Source organism: Macaca fascicularis, chromosome 7 (genome assembly GCF_037993035.2).
Source record: "Macaca fascicularis isolate 582-1 chromosome 7, T2T-MFA8v1.1".
Lineage (NCBI taxonomy): Eukaryota > Metazoa > Chordata > Mammalia > Primates > Cercopithecidae > Macaca > Macaca fascicularis.
In genome coordinates, this window is record NC_088381.1 from 169264355 (window position 1) to 169277786 (window position 13432).

Here is a 13432-nt window from a genome sequence, read left to right on the forward strand (position 1 = left end):
TCAAGTTCTATCTCTCCTGAACTGGGCAGCTGATTAAATCTCTGCTTGGATGTTTCAGACTTCTAGGTGCAGCTTTTCACTGAGATTTTTAGAGTCTTTACTTATACATAAGCAGTTTAGGAGTTAGACAAGATTTTGTAAGAGGCATTTGTATGCAGATTTGGGGATACTTCCTTCCACCCCATGACTCTCTCCTTTCTTCCCTCACTTTCAGCTTCTGTGGTTTCTCTGAACTCAGGCGTCTGATTCAGCAGCCTCTTTAGACTGTCACTCTCTGCTTGAGCTTATTCCTGCATGTGATACACACTGGATAGTGTCTCTCGGGGAAACATCATTTAAACATACATCTCATCTAACGTTTCCTTGTTCTAGGTGTCACGTCCTCTTAAGTTTCAGCCTGTTTCAGGTTGTTCTTAAATGTTCATTCAAATGGCTGTTTTTATATTTTGTCCAGAGTGTAATTATTGTCAGGAGAAAACAGAGTCTGTTACAAGCTATTCTGCCATTATTGGAGTACTCAGACTTTTACTTTAACTTAAAAAATAATTATAGACTCACAGGAGTCTGTAGGAAATTGCAAAAATAGAACACAGACTCCAATATACCCTTTTCCCAGTTGCCCTTAATGGTGCTAACTCTAGTACAGTATCAAAACAAGGGGATTGACATTGGTGCAATGCTGTTAACTAGACTACAGACCTTATTCAATTTTCACAGGCATTTATTTGTGTATATGTATGTGTATGCAGTTCTGTGCAATTTGATTCCATACACAAATTTGTGTAATCACCGATTATACAAAGAAGCTCTCTTGTGCTGCCCCTTTCATACAACCCACTCACGTAACTATTCACTATTCAAGCAGTTTGCACAACCCATTCCATTTCTGTCTGCTGGGAAGCACTAGCAAGTTCTCCATTTCTATATCTTTGTTATTGTTAAGTGTTACATAAAAGGAATCATATAGTATGAAGATTTTGAGATTGACTTTATACATAAAATACAATGCTCTGGACATCCATTCTGGTTGGTGTATGTACCAACAGTTCATTCCTTTCTTTCTTTCTCTTCTCTTTTGGAAATTTTTGAATTTCTAACAATAAACTTTTAATTTTAGAACAGTTTTAGATTTACAGAATTATTCTAAAGATAGTACAGAGAGTTGCCATATACCCACACCCAATTTCCCTGTGTTTTTGACATCTTATATTAGTATGATATTAATGAACCACTATTGATATGTTATTTTATTTATTTATTTATTTATTTGTTTGTTTGTTTGTTTGTTTATTTAAAGACAGAATTTCACTCTTGTTGCCCAGGCTGGAGTGCATTGGTGTGATCTCAGCTCACTGCAACCAGGTTCAAGTGTTTCTCCTGCCTTGGACTCCCGAGTAGCTGGGGTTACAGGTGTGCGCCAACACACCTGGCTAATTTTGTATTTTTAGTAGAGACAGGGTTTCACCATGTTGGCCAAGCTGGTCTCAAACTTCTGACTTCAGGTGATCCACCTGCCTCGGCCTCCCAAAGTGCTGGGATTCCAGGCGTGAGCCACCGCACCTGGCCTGATATGCTATTGTTGATTCGAGTCTGTAGTTTATTTGTATGCTTTCTATTTAAAAGTGAGCTTTCTTCACTTTCTCCCTGATATCCTTTTCCTGTCCCAGGATTCTGTTTCATGTAGTCATCATGTCTCCTTAGGCTCTTCTTGATTGTAACAGTTTCTCAGGCTCTGTTTTTATTTTTTGATAACCTGGAGGGTTTTGAGGAGTACACACGAGGTATTTTGTAGACTTTCCTTCAATTGAGATTGATCTGATGTTCTTGTCATGATAAGAATGAGGTAATGTGTTTGGGGGAGGAAGATCACAGAAGTAAAGTGCTATTCTCGTTATATCATGTCAAGGGTATGTATTACCAACGTAACTTATCACTGCTCATGTTGACCTTGATCACCTCATTTGAAGTAGGGCTTGTGAGGTTTCTCCACTGCAAAGTGACTATGTTCATCTCCCTTTCCATATTGTAATCTTTGGGAAAAAGTCACTATGTGCAGCCTACACTGAAGGAGTTGGTAGCGCTGTTCTACCTCCTTGAGGGCATGATACCCACATCATTATTTAGAATTCTGCACAGGAGATTGTAGTCATTTATTTATGTATTCAATCATTTATTTAGATCAGTATTTATTGTATATTTTTGGCTATAACCCAATACTACATTTATTTTATCACTCATTGTTTTAGCTTTGACTGTCAGAAGCTCTTTCAGTTGGTTCCTTTAACCCATTGACATATCTCATATCACTGTGAGTTCCCTATTTGAGGTTTTTTTCATTTTGTTTTTGTTTTGCACTTTGTTTCTTCCTGGCACTACAAGATACTCCAGGCCCATCTTGCAGTTTCCTGACCCAGTCCTAGAATCAATCATTGTTCCAAGAATTCCTGGTTCCTTTTATTGGAGAATGGTGTTAGAAACCAAGATCTGGGTGAAAGATGTGCTTATTGCTACTGTAGTGTCATTGCTTCTAGGCCTTCTTAGCTGATGGAGCAAGGTGATATGTTTGTTTATACTAAATCATGTATGTACACATCTTTACATATTTCTGTATGTAACTATATGTATTTACATTATTCTAAATATGAATTTATACTGATGTCAACTCTAATCCATTGCTACATGTATCATTTTAGACTCCTGGCTTATCTGTAATTTACTACTTAACAATAAAAAACTTGGCTCCCATCTCTGTCATCTGTTTACTTAATTGTTTCTTCCAGTGTACATCTATAGCAGTTTCATGTCAACCTCTACACTCTGTGGGAACAACTTTATCAACTAGAATTCAGTGTTTAGGTACAGTTCTTTTGCCTTTAGTGTTCAGACTCTACTATGTTCAAAGCTACTTAAGTGAGCACCTTATCCTCCCATTCCCTTCAGTTAGGCTGTTTTATACATCTGTAATGCATTTAGATGATTTTTTCACCAACTGCATTCCATTCTGGGCTGTCCCAACCTCCTAAATGACTTTTAAATTTGCATATATGGAAAAAAATTATGTGTTAATGTTGTGCTGTAAAACTTCATTGATTTTGACAAATGTATGCATCATGTAGCCAGCATTACAGTGTAACACAAGATAGTTTTCCCGCCCTGAAATATCTCTTGTGATTCACCTATTCAATTGTACCCCCAGTCCCCTGGAAATGATAGTTTTTTATTGTCTCAATAGTTTTGCTTTTCTCAGAATGCCATATAATTGGAAGCTCACAGAATGTAGCCTTTTCAAACTGGTTTCTTTCATTTAGCAATATGCTTAACAGTAGTCTTTCACTTAGAAATGAGTAATATTTATCCATGTCTTTTTGTGACTTGATAGGTCATTTTTTTAATTGCTGAATAATATTCCATTGTATGGATGAACCACAGTTTGTTTATCCGTTCTATGAAGGACATCTTGGTTATCTCCAGTTTTTGGCAATTATGAATAAAGCTGATATAAACATTTATATGCAGGTTTTTGTGTGGACATAAGTTTTCAACTCAGTTGGGTAAATACTGAGGAGCATGATTGATGGATCATATGGTAAGATTATATTTAGCTTTGTAAGAAACTGCCAAACTGTCTCCCAAAGTGGCTGTGCCATTTTGTATTCCAACCAGAAATGAGTGAGAGTTCCTGTTGCTCTGCATCCTCACCAGCAATTGGTATTGGATTTTAACCAACCTAATAGGTGTGTATTGGTATCTCATTATTGTTTTAATTTGCACATTGCTAATGACAAATGATTTTGAGCTCCTTCCATATACTTATTTGCTATGTATATATCTTCTTTGGATGAGGAGTCCATGAAGATCTTTTCCCTATTTTTAAATTAGGTTGTTTGTTTTCTTACTGCTAAATTTTAATAATTCTTTAAAAAATTTTTGGATACAAGTTCTTTAACAGGTATGCATTTTGCAAATATTTACCCCAAATATGTGGTTTTTATTTTTCTCCTCTTATTGTCTTTTACAGTACACAGGATTCTAATTTTTAATAACATCCAATTTATCATCATTTTCTTTCATGGATCATGCTGTTGATGTTGTATCTAAAAATTTGTCAGCAAACCCAAAGTCAAGTAGAATTCCTTCTGTGTTTTCTTCTAGGAGTTTTATAGTTTTACATTTTACATTTAGGTTTATGACCTGTTTTGAGTTAATTTTTGTGAAAGGTGTAAAGTCTGTGTTCAGAATCATTTGTTTGCATATGGATGTCCAATGATTCCAGCACTATATTTTGAAAAGATTACTCTTTCTCCATTGGACTGCCATTGCTCTGTTGTCAAAGACCAATCAGGTAGAATTGTGTAGGTCCAATTCTGCATTCTGTATTCTGTTTCACTGACCTTTGTGTTTATTTTCTGCCAATACCACATTATCTTGATTATTGTAGCCTGATTACTATACTTGAAATCAGGTAGTGTGAGTCCTTCAATTTTGTTCTTCTTCAGTATCGTGTTGGCTATTTTGTGCCTTTTCTCTTTACATATAAACTTTAAATAAGTTTGCTGATATCAACAAATAATTTTCTGGCAAATTGATTGGGATTGCATTAAATCTATAGATTAACAATATTGAATCTTCCAATCCACAAACATGGAATATCTATTTATTTAGGTCTTTAAAAGATTTCAGCCAGATGCAGAGGCTCATGCCGGTAGTCCCAGCACTTTGGGAGGCTGAGACGAGTGGATCACCTGAGATCAGGAGTTCGAGACCAGCCTGGCCAACCTGGTGAAAACCCGTCTCTACTAAAAATACAAAAATTAGCTGGGCATGGTGGTGGGTACCTACAGTCCCAGCTACTTGGGAGGCTGAGGCAGGAGAATCACTTGAACCCAGAAGGTGGAGGTTGCAGTGAGCCGAGATCACACTGTTGCACTCCAGCCTGGGTGACAGAGTGAGACTCTGTCTTGAAAAAAAAAAAAGAAGAAAAAAAAAAAGATTTCATCAAAGTATATTTCCCCTTTATTACTGAAGAATTATTTTTTCAGGATATAGAATTTGAGAGTTAACAGTTCCATTTGTTCAGAACTTGGAAAATGTTGTGCCACTTCCTCCTGGCCCTCATGGTTTCAGATGCAAAATCGGCTGTCATTTGGATTGGTGTTCCCCTAAGCACAACACAGTCATGCATCAGTTAATGGTGAGGATACATTTTGATAAATTAGTCAGTAGGTAATTTTGTCATCATGCAAATATCCTAGAGTGTGCTTACACAAACCTAGCCTACTACACACATGGACTGTCTGGTATAGCACATACTACACAACTGTATAGCATGACACTGTACTGAATATTGTAGGCAACTGTAATACTTTGGTAAGGGTTTTTGTATCTAAATATATCTAAATGTAGAAAAGCTGCAGTAAAAATATGGTATTATAATCTTATGAGATCACCATCATGTATGCAGTTTGTTGATTAAAACATCATGTGCAGCACATGACTATATGTTATTTTTCTCTGGCTGCCTTCAGGAATTTTTCTTTGTCTTTGTCTTTAATTGTCAGAAATTTGATTATGATGTTTCTTGGCAAGGATTTCTTTGAGTTCATCCTGTTTGGGGTTCTCTTCATGTCTTGGATCTATAATCTTATGCTTTTGACAACTTATTAAGGCCAAGGTGGGAAGACCACTAGAGGCCAGGAGTTCGAGACCAGCCTGGGCAACATAGCAAGACTCCTTGTCTCTCAAAAAAAAAAAAAAAAAAAAAAGGCAAATTTTCAGCCTTTATTTACTCAGATCCTTTTAAAGTCTCACCTTACTTTCACTCTCCTTCTAGGACTACAGTGATATGAATGTCAGAACCTTTGTAATAGTCCCAGAGTCTCTGTTCATTTTCTTCAGTCTGTTTTCTCTCCGTGGCTCAGATTGGTCTGTCTTTGAATTCTATTGATCTATCTTTGAGTTCACCACTTCTTTCCTCTGCCATCTCTAATTTACTACTGAACCCATCTAGTGAGTTTTTTTTTTTAATTAATTACTATATTTTTTCAGCCCTGAAATTTCCCTGTGTTTTTTTTTAATATCTTCTATTTTTTTGCTGAGATTTTCTATTTTTCCATTTGTTTCAAGCATGTTCACAATTGCTGCTAAAGTATTCTTAAGATTGCTGCTTTATAATTCTTATCAGATAATTCCAACATCTGATTCATCTCTATGTTGGCATCTGTTGACTTCCTCATTCAAGCTGTGATTGCACCGGTTCTTGGTACAATATGGCTTTTTTTATTGTGTTCTGGATATTTTGAGTACTGTGTCAGGAGACTCTGTACCCTATTTAATCTTCCTCTTTAACAGGCAGTCATGCTGCTCAGGTGTAGTGTTCAGGCCTGGGTGAAGGTTTTACTCTGCACCTTGCTCTTTTAAAACCATTCCAGCTGGCCAGGTGCAGTGGCTCACGCCTGTTAATCCCAGCACTTTGGGAAACTGAGGTGGGCAGATCACGAGGTCAAGAGATCAAGACCATCCTGGCCAACATGGTGAAACCCCATCTCTACTAAAAATACAAAAATTAGCTGGGCGTGGTGGTGCGTGCCTGTAGTTCCAGCTACTTGGGAGGCTGAGGCAGGAGGATCCATTGAACCTGGGAGGCAGAGCTTGCAGTGAGCCGAGATCATGTCACTGCACTCCAGCCTGGCGACAGAGCGAGACTCCATCTAAAACAACAACAACAACAACAACAACCCAGCTACAGCAATTCCCTGACTCATCCCACCTCATTGCTGAAGGGCGAGGCTGAAAGTTGACCCTGCTCTCGAAAGCAGAGCACTAAACTTGCATTGCCTGTTTGCTGCTGAGTGGGAGTGGAAGTATGGCTCTCTGTTAAACCCCTTGACATCAGCAGGATCCGGGCAAAGCTTCAGCTAGCACTGCCTCATTCAGCCTTATGCTGCCTCACGGGTTCTGGGTAGGGAGGATATACTCAGCTCTCAGCCGGACCTCACCAACACCACTGGCTGATGGAACCAAAATGCACGTGCGTGGGCTGCTTGCTCTGCCTTGCTGCTGCTGGGTGGGTGGGGATGGAGGTTGAGCTTCCTGATTGGTCCGTCTGGCAGGGAGGCAATCGTTTCATTGGTTTGGCTGCAGCAGGATGGGTATTTTAAAAAAGGTTTTCTGTTCTGCTAAGCTGCCATTTTATCTTTGGCTACAGGAAAGTCTTCTCTTATGGCTTTTTATTTTGTTGTTTTTTTTGTTTTCGTTCTGTGCCTGTTGGTGTTTGGGGTGGCAGCTTCTCTAGCACCCAGTACAGGAGATATAGGAGGTAAAAAGAAAAGCTGGGCACTCACTGCCATGCTGTTCCTATAGTTTTGAGGTCCCTGGGCCATCCATCTCCTTCTTCCCGTCTTTCAGAACCTTACCAAGCTTGTTTGTTATGTCCGGAATTGTTGGGATATTTTTAATCAAAAAAGAAACTAGAGAAGAAGGGGGGCCACTTTATCTTGCCTGGAACCGGAAGTTTCTACCTTTAATTTTTTTCCCCAACCCTTTAATAAGGAAACAAAATTCTCAAAGATCTCCCAAATTACATCAGTGAACGCTCTCAGGGACTACAGTCCTCAGCGTGGAAGACACTGAATAAATCACCGCAAAGAGTTTTCCCTGTATAACTAGTAAAAATATTTTCAGATTATTATTAAAAAGAAAACATACGTCAAAAATGTCCTCAGAGAATTTTCAAACTCCTGAAGCTCCATGCCCAGTCCCAGAGATCTCAGTTTTGGTTAAGGAGCAAAATGTGAGTCCTGGCCCATGTTCCAGTGCCCCTCACCTCCTCCCTCCAGTTGCTGGCGTTTTGAACCTGATGCTCCTTCTCCTTCTGGTTGCTGACCTCTAGCTCTTCTCAGTGGGGCCAAATGGGTGACAAAGAGCTGGGTTCAGTTCCTGGTCTTGCCACTCACTGGCTGAGTAATGCTGGGGCAGTTTCTTAACTGTTCTGTACCTGGGTTTGTTCCTCTGTGAAAATGGGATAAGAGCCGTACAAACCTTATGGGGTAGCTGTGATGATTCAGCTAAAAAATGTATGTAAAGATGAGAATGTAAGGGCAAATAGTGGGTTCTCAAGAAATGTTTTTTGAATGGATGAAAAAAGAGCCCAGCACAGTGGCAGGGCTATAGCCATCACTCAATAGTGCATGATGTCATTTCTGCCTGGATAGACCCTTCTCATGATTGTAGACTCTTCTCTAGCAGCCATTCCTTAGCTGCCCCTGGGGTCCCCTTGACTCTAGCTTTCTGGACTGCATCAGGGCTTTGAACAAATCCTTCAAGTTTTCCTTGACTGTGCCCACACTTCAACACATTTGGTAGACATTTATTGAGCATCTACTGCATACCTGATTGTCTTTGTCTATTTCAGGCTGAATACCATAACCTGGGTGGCTTATCCGCAGCAGAAATGGATTTCTCCCAGTTCTAGCAGCTGGGACATCTAAGATCAAGGTACCAGCAGATGCTGAATTTGCTGGGGTTCTGCTTTCTGGTGCATAGACAGCTGTCTTCTCTCTCTGTCTTCACATGGCAGAAGGGACAAGAGAGCTCTCTGGGGTCTCTGTATCAGGCTCTAATCTCATTCATGAGAGCTCTGCCCTCCTGACCTAATCACCTGCCAAAGGTTAACACCTAATACCATCACTCCGAGGATGAGATTTCAACCAGAATTTTGGAGGGACATGAACATTCAGTCTATCGCATCCTTTCCATGCCCCGCACAAGTTCATGTCCTTCTCACATGCAAAATACATTCCTTATATCCTAACAACCCTCAAAGCCTTAATTTGTTTCAGCACCAACTCTGAAGTCTAAAATCTAAAGTCTCATCTAAACAGCATCTAAATCTGATATGGGTGAAACTCAAGGTACAACTGCCCAGAGGCCAATCTCTCTCCACCTGTGAACTGACCAAGCCAAATGAGTTATGTGTTTCCAAGACCCAATGGTGGGACAGGCATAGGATAGGCATTCCCATTGCAAAAGGAAGAAATAGGAAAGAAGGAAGAGATGATAGATCCAAGCAAGCTCAACAGTCCATTCCCAGCAGCATCTGTTTTTCTAGCACCCACCTTCTGTCCTCTGTCCATGACCCAGTTCTACATTTTTAAGGATTTTGGTGCAGCAGCACCCTGTTTTTTGCTACCATTTTCTGTATTAGTCTATTCAGGCTGCGATAACAAAACTACTGTAGATTGGGAGGTTTCGATATAACAGAAATTTCTCTCCCAGTTCTGGAGGTTGCAGGTCCAAGATCTAGGCGCTGGTAGATTTGATGTCTGGTGAAGGTCCACTCCTGGTTCACAGATGTGCCTTCTCGCTGTGTTCACATATGGCAGAGGGGCCAATGTGTTCTCTGGGGCCCCTTTTATAAGGGCACTAATCAATCCCGTTTGTGAAATATCCATGACCTGATCACCTTTCCAAGGCCCCACCTCCTATTGCCTTCGCCGTGGGGATTAGGATTTCAGCCTATGACTCTTGTGTTAGGCCGTTCTTGTGTTTCTGTAAAGAAATGCTCGAAGGCTGGGCGAGGTGGCTCACGCCTGTAATCCTAGCACTTTGGGAAGCTGAGGTGGGTGGATCACCAGAGGCCAGGAGTTCAAGACCAGCCTGGCCAACATGGTGAAACCCCATCTCTAGTAAAAATACAAAAATAGCCGGGCATGGTGGCAAGTGCCTGTAATCCCAGCTAGTCAGGAGGCTGAGGCAGGAGAATCACTTGAACCCAGGAGGTGGAGATTGCAGTGAGCCAAGATGATGCTACTGCTTTCCAGCCTGGGTCACAAGAGTAGAAAAAAAAGGAAAGAAAAAAGAAAGAAGAAAAGACAAGACAAGACTCGAGTCAGGTAATTTATAAAGAAAAGAAGTTTAATTAGCTCGTGGTTCTGCAGGCTATACAAGCAGGTGCTGACATCTGCTCCACTTCTGGAGGGGCCTCGGGGGGCTTTTACTGATCGTGGATGGTGAACTGAGAGCAGGAACATCAATTGGTGAGAGAGGAAGCAAGGGTGTGGGGTAGGTGCCACACACTTGTAAACAACCAGGTCTTGCAAGAACTCACGTATGATTGTGAGGACAGCACCAAGGAGATGGTGCTAAACCATTCATGAGAAACCCACCGCCAGGGTTCATTCCATCACCTCCCATCTGGTTTCACCTCCAACACTGGGGATTACAATCTAATAGATTTGCAGGGGACATAACTTCAAATCTGTATTAGTCCATTGTCATACTGCTATGAAGAAATAGCCGAGACTGGGTAATTTATAAAGAAAGAGGTTTAATGCACTCACAGTTTCACATGGCTGGGGAGGCCTCACAATCATGGGGGAAGGCGAAAAGGCATGTCTTACATAGCGGAAGGCAAGAGAGCTTGTGCAGGGGAATGCCCATTTATAAAACCATAGCTCTCATGAGACTTACTCATGACCATGAGAACAGTTTGGGGGAAACTGCCCCCATGATTCAAGTATCTCCCACTGATCCTGCCCTTGGCACAAGGGGATTATTACAATTCAAGGTGAGATTTGGGAGGGGACATGGAGCCAAACCATATCAAAACCACATCAGCTAAGGTGGGTGATACATGCGTTTAGTCTATAGCACTGGTGGATTCTTTTCCTATTGCTCCCGTAATCAACTTCCATAAATGTAGCATCTGAAATAACACAAATTGGTCTTACAACGCTGGAGGCCAAAGGTCTGACACAGGGTTGAAACCAAGGTGTGGGCTGGGTTTCCTTCCACCTGGAGGCTGTTTCCTTGTCTTTTTCAACTCTAGAGGCTGCCCACATTCCTCGGCTTGTGGTCTCATCACTGCAACACCTGCTCCATGGTCACCTCTCCTCCTCTGACTCCAACCCTCTTGCTTTTCTCTTTCCTTTATAAGGACCCTTGCAATTACATTGGGCCCTGCAGATACTCCAGAGAGGCCTTTCCATTTCCAAATCCTTAATTAAATCTGCAAAGTCTTTGAGCCAGGTAGTGTCACACAGTCATAGGTTCTGGGTACTGGACACCTTTAGGGGTCATGATTCTGCTGCCCACACCCAACTGCTGCTCACCACCATGTGTGATGTGGCTCTTGCATGACCTCAGTCCTCCGAGAGAAAACTGAATTGGCCAGCCTGCCAGCAGACTCTTGGGGGTTCCTGGCACGGAGCCACCCTTCTGATGGGGCCTCAAGGTGCCTGCAATGTCCATACCCCTGAGGGCCTGGGCATCGCCTGCCCTGCAGACAGGAGGTGGCAGGAGCTCTTCCCCTCACCAGATTCCCACGGGCAATGGAATTTTATGGGGTGTGCTCACTGTAGGCCCCATGTAATTACTAAGTGAGGTTACAAGTTTCTTGTTGCTGTAAAATTTAATAAGTTGGAGTCCACTTATAAAAAAGGAGCACTTCCCCATGCAGATGTGCATGCCCCAAGCAGGGACCTCATCTTCTGGGCTGCAGCCTCCCCCATCCCCACCCTGGGCCTCCGTTCTAAGAGTTCCAAGAAGTCTGGCACAGGGCAGTTCGCAGACGAGGCCCAGAGAGGGCAAGGGGCTTTCCTGAGCTCCTGCCTAACTCAGGACATGGCTGGCACCCCACTTGGCCTGTGTCACCCCAGTCCAATGCTCAAGCTCCCCTCACCCCCCAGCCCACACCCCAGGACTCTCTCATGAAGAGGGAAAGAGAACATCTCCAATTTCACCTTTTCTCCAAAATGCCGGTCAGCCGCACGGAGGCGGCAGGAGGCCAGCGCCACTGGAGGCCACACGCTGGGCTGGCTTTGGAAAAGGCAAATGTAAAATACACACCGCGCAGCTGCCTTGCCAGCCTGCAGGTGGAGGCCCGGCGATGGCTGATGCGTGGGCTGGCGCATGTCTGAGTGAGGGCTCACGGGGACATGAGAGGCCAGCGGAGAGCTCAAGCGCTTGCCGTCACGGCCCACAGCTCCCCTCTGCCACCACAGGCTCTGGTTTCTGTGTTCCCCGCGGTGGTGAGGGTGGCAGGGCTGGCATTTCACAGTGACCCCTCGGGCTCTGTTTCCTGCACTTTCCCGCAGGTCTCTTCCAGGCCCTGGCACAGGAGGCTCATTGCCGCTCTGTTGTTTTAAAGAAAGAAGGCAATTTTTTTTTTTTTTTTTACAAAACAGCACGAGCTTGGGGAGAGAGAGGAAAGGCAGATGTGGAGATGCTGGCTTCTGCTGAGTCTCCTCTGCTGGGCCCCAGCCGGTCCTTCCCTCGATTCCCCTGCCACCAGGACCACAGTCTCAGAGAGAGTCCCCTCCTGGCTGGCACTGTCTCCCCTGTACAGGTGAGGACGCCGGGCCCTGCCCAGTCCATCCACTTCCACTTCACTGCAGGGACAGCGTGGGCGCAGAGAGGGTGAGTGATGTCCCTCATGTCACAAAGCAGGTGGAGTGGGGCAGATCCAAACAGAAGGCTCTGCCTGGCAGGTGTGGGCAGGAGGCTGGAGGTGTGGGCAGGATGCGTACCTCGCTAAAGACATGCCTCCAGGTCTGCACTCCACGTGGGCTCCTGGGTCAGAGTCAGGCAATATACGTGCAGGTGAGAGGTGAGGCTCACTCAGGGCTCTCCGCACCTCCCTCCCACAGAACCCAGCCCCTCCCCAGGGCTGCATGCCCCCGACAAGGAACCATCACTAGAGGAACCTCAGATGGCAGCAGGAAGCAATATTCATTCCATGGGTGACAAAACCAAGTGCCCATTCTAGTTGGTGTGAGCTAAGGCCAGCATCTTGGGACATTTTTTGGCCACATGAATGAAGAATGGTGTGGCAGACAGACCCCAAGATGACGCCAGTCGTCCCTCCCTCCCCACACTATCCATGCCTGTGTAGTCCCTCAGTATACGAGACCCGAGGCTGCATTCTAAGCAACAGAACATGGCAAAGGAGATGAGTTATAGCAGATCTAGGCTGGTGGATTTTGAAGTGTTAATATCACACTTGGTGAGCTTGCGTTCTTCAGGCGGAAGCCCTTAAAGGAGGGTCTGGACCTCAGGGTCAGAGGCTCTCTTCTGCTGGTCTTGAAGAAGCAGGCCTCCATGAGATCTAGAGCCACAAGGAAGTGAGTTCTGCCAGCAACCTCAGTGAGCTTGGGAGCCAATTTCCCCCCAGTTAAGCCTCCAGATGAGAATGCGACCCAGCCAACACTGATTGCAGCCTCATGAGATGCTGAGCAGGGGCCCCAGGTCAGCCAGGCCTGGACTCCTGCCCCATAGGAACTGTGAGAACAGAAACGTGTGTTGCATGAAGCAATGCAGAGTCTAGCTGACAGCAAGGGAAAGGGCCAGGACATCTTCAGGAGTGAGGTCTGATGGGCCGCTCACCAGCAAGGCCACTTCGGCAGTGTCACCCGCAAAGCGGAGTTCTTGGGCCTGA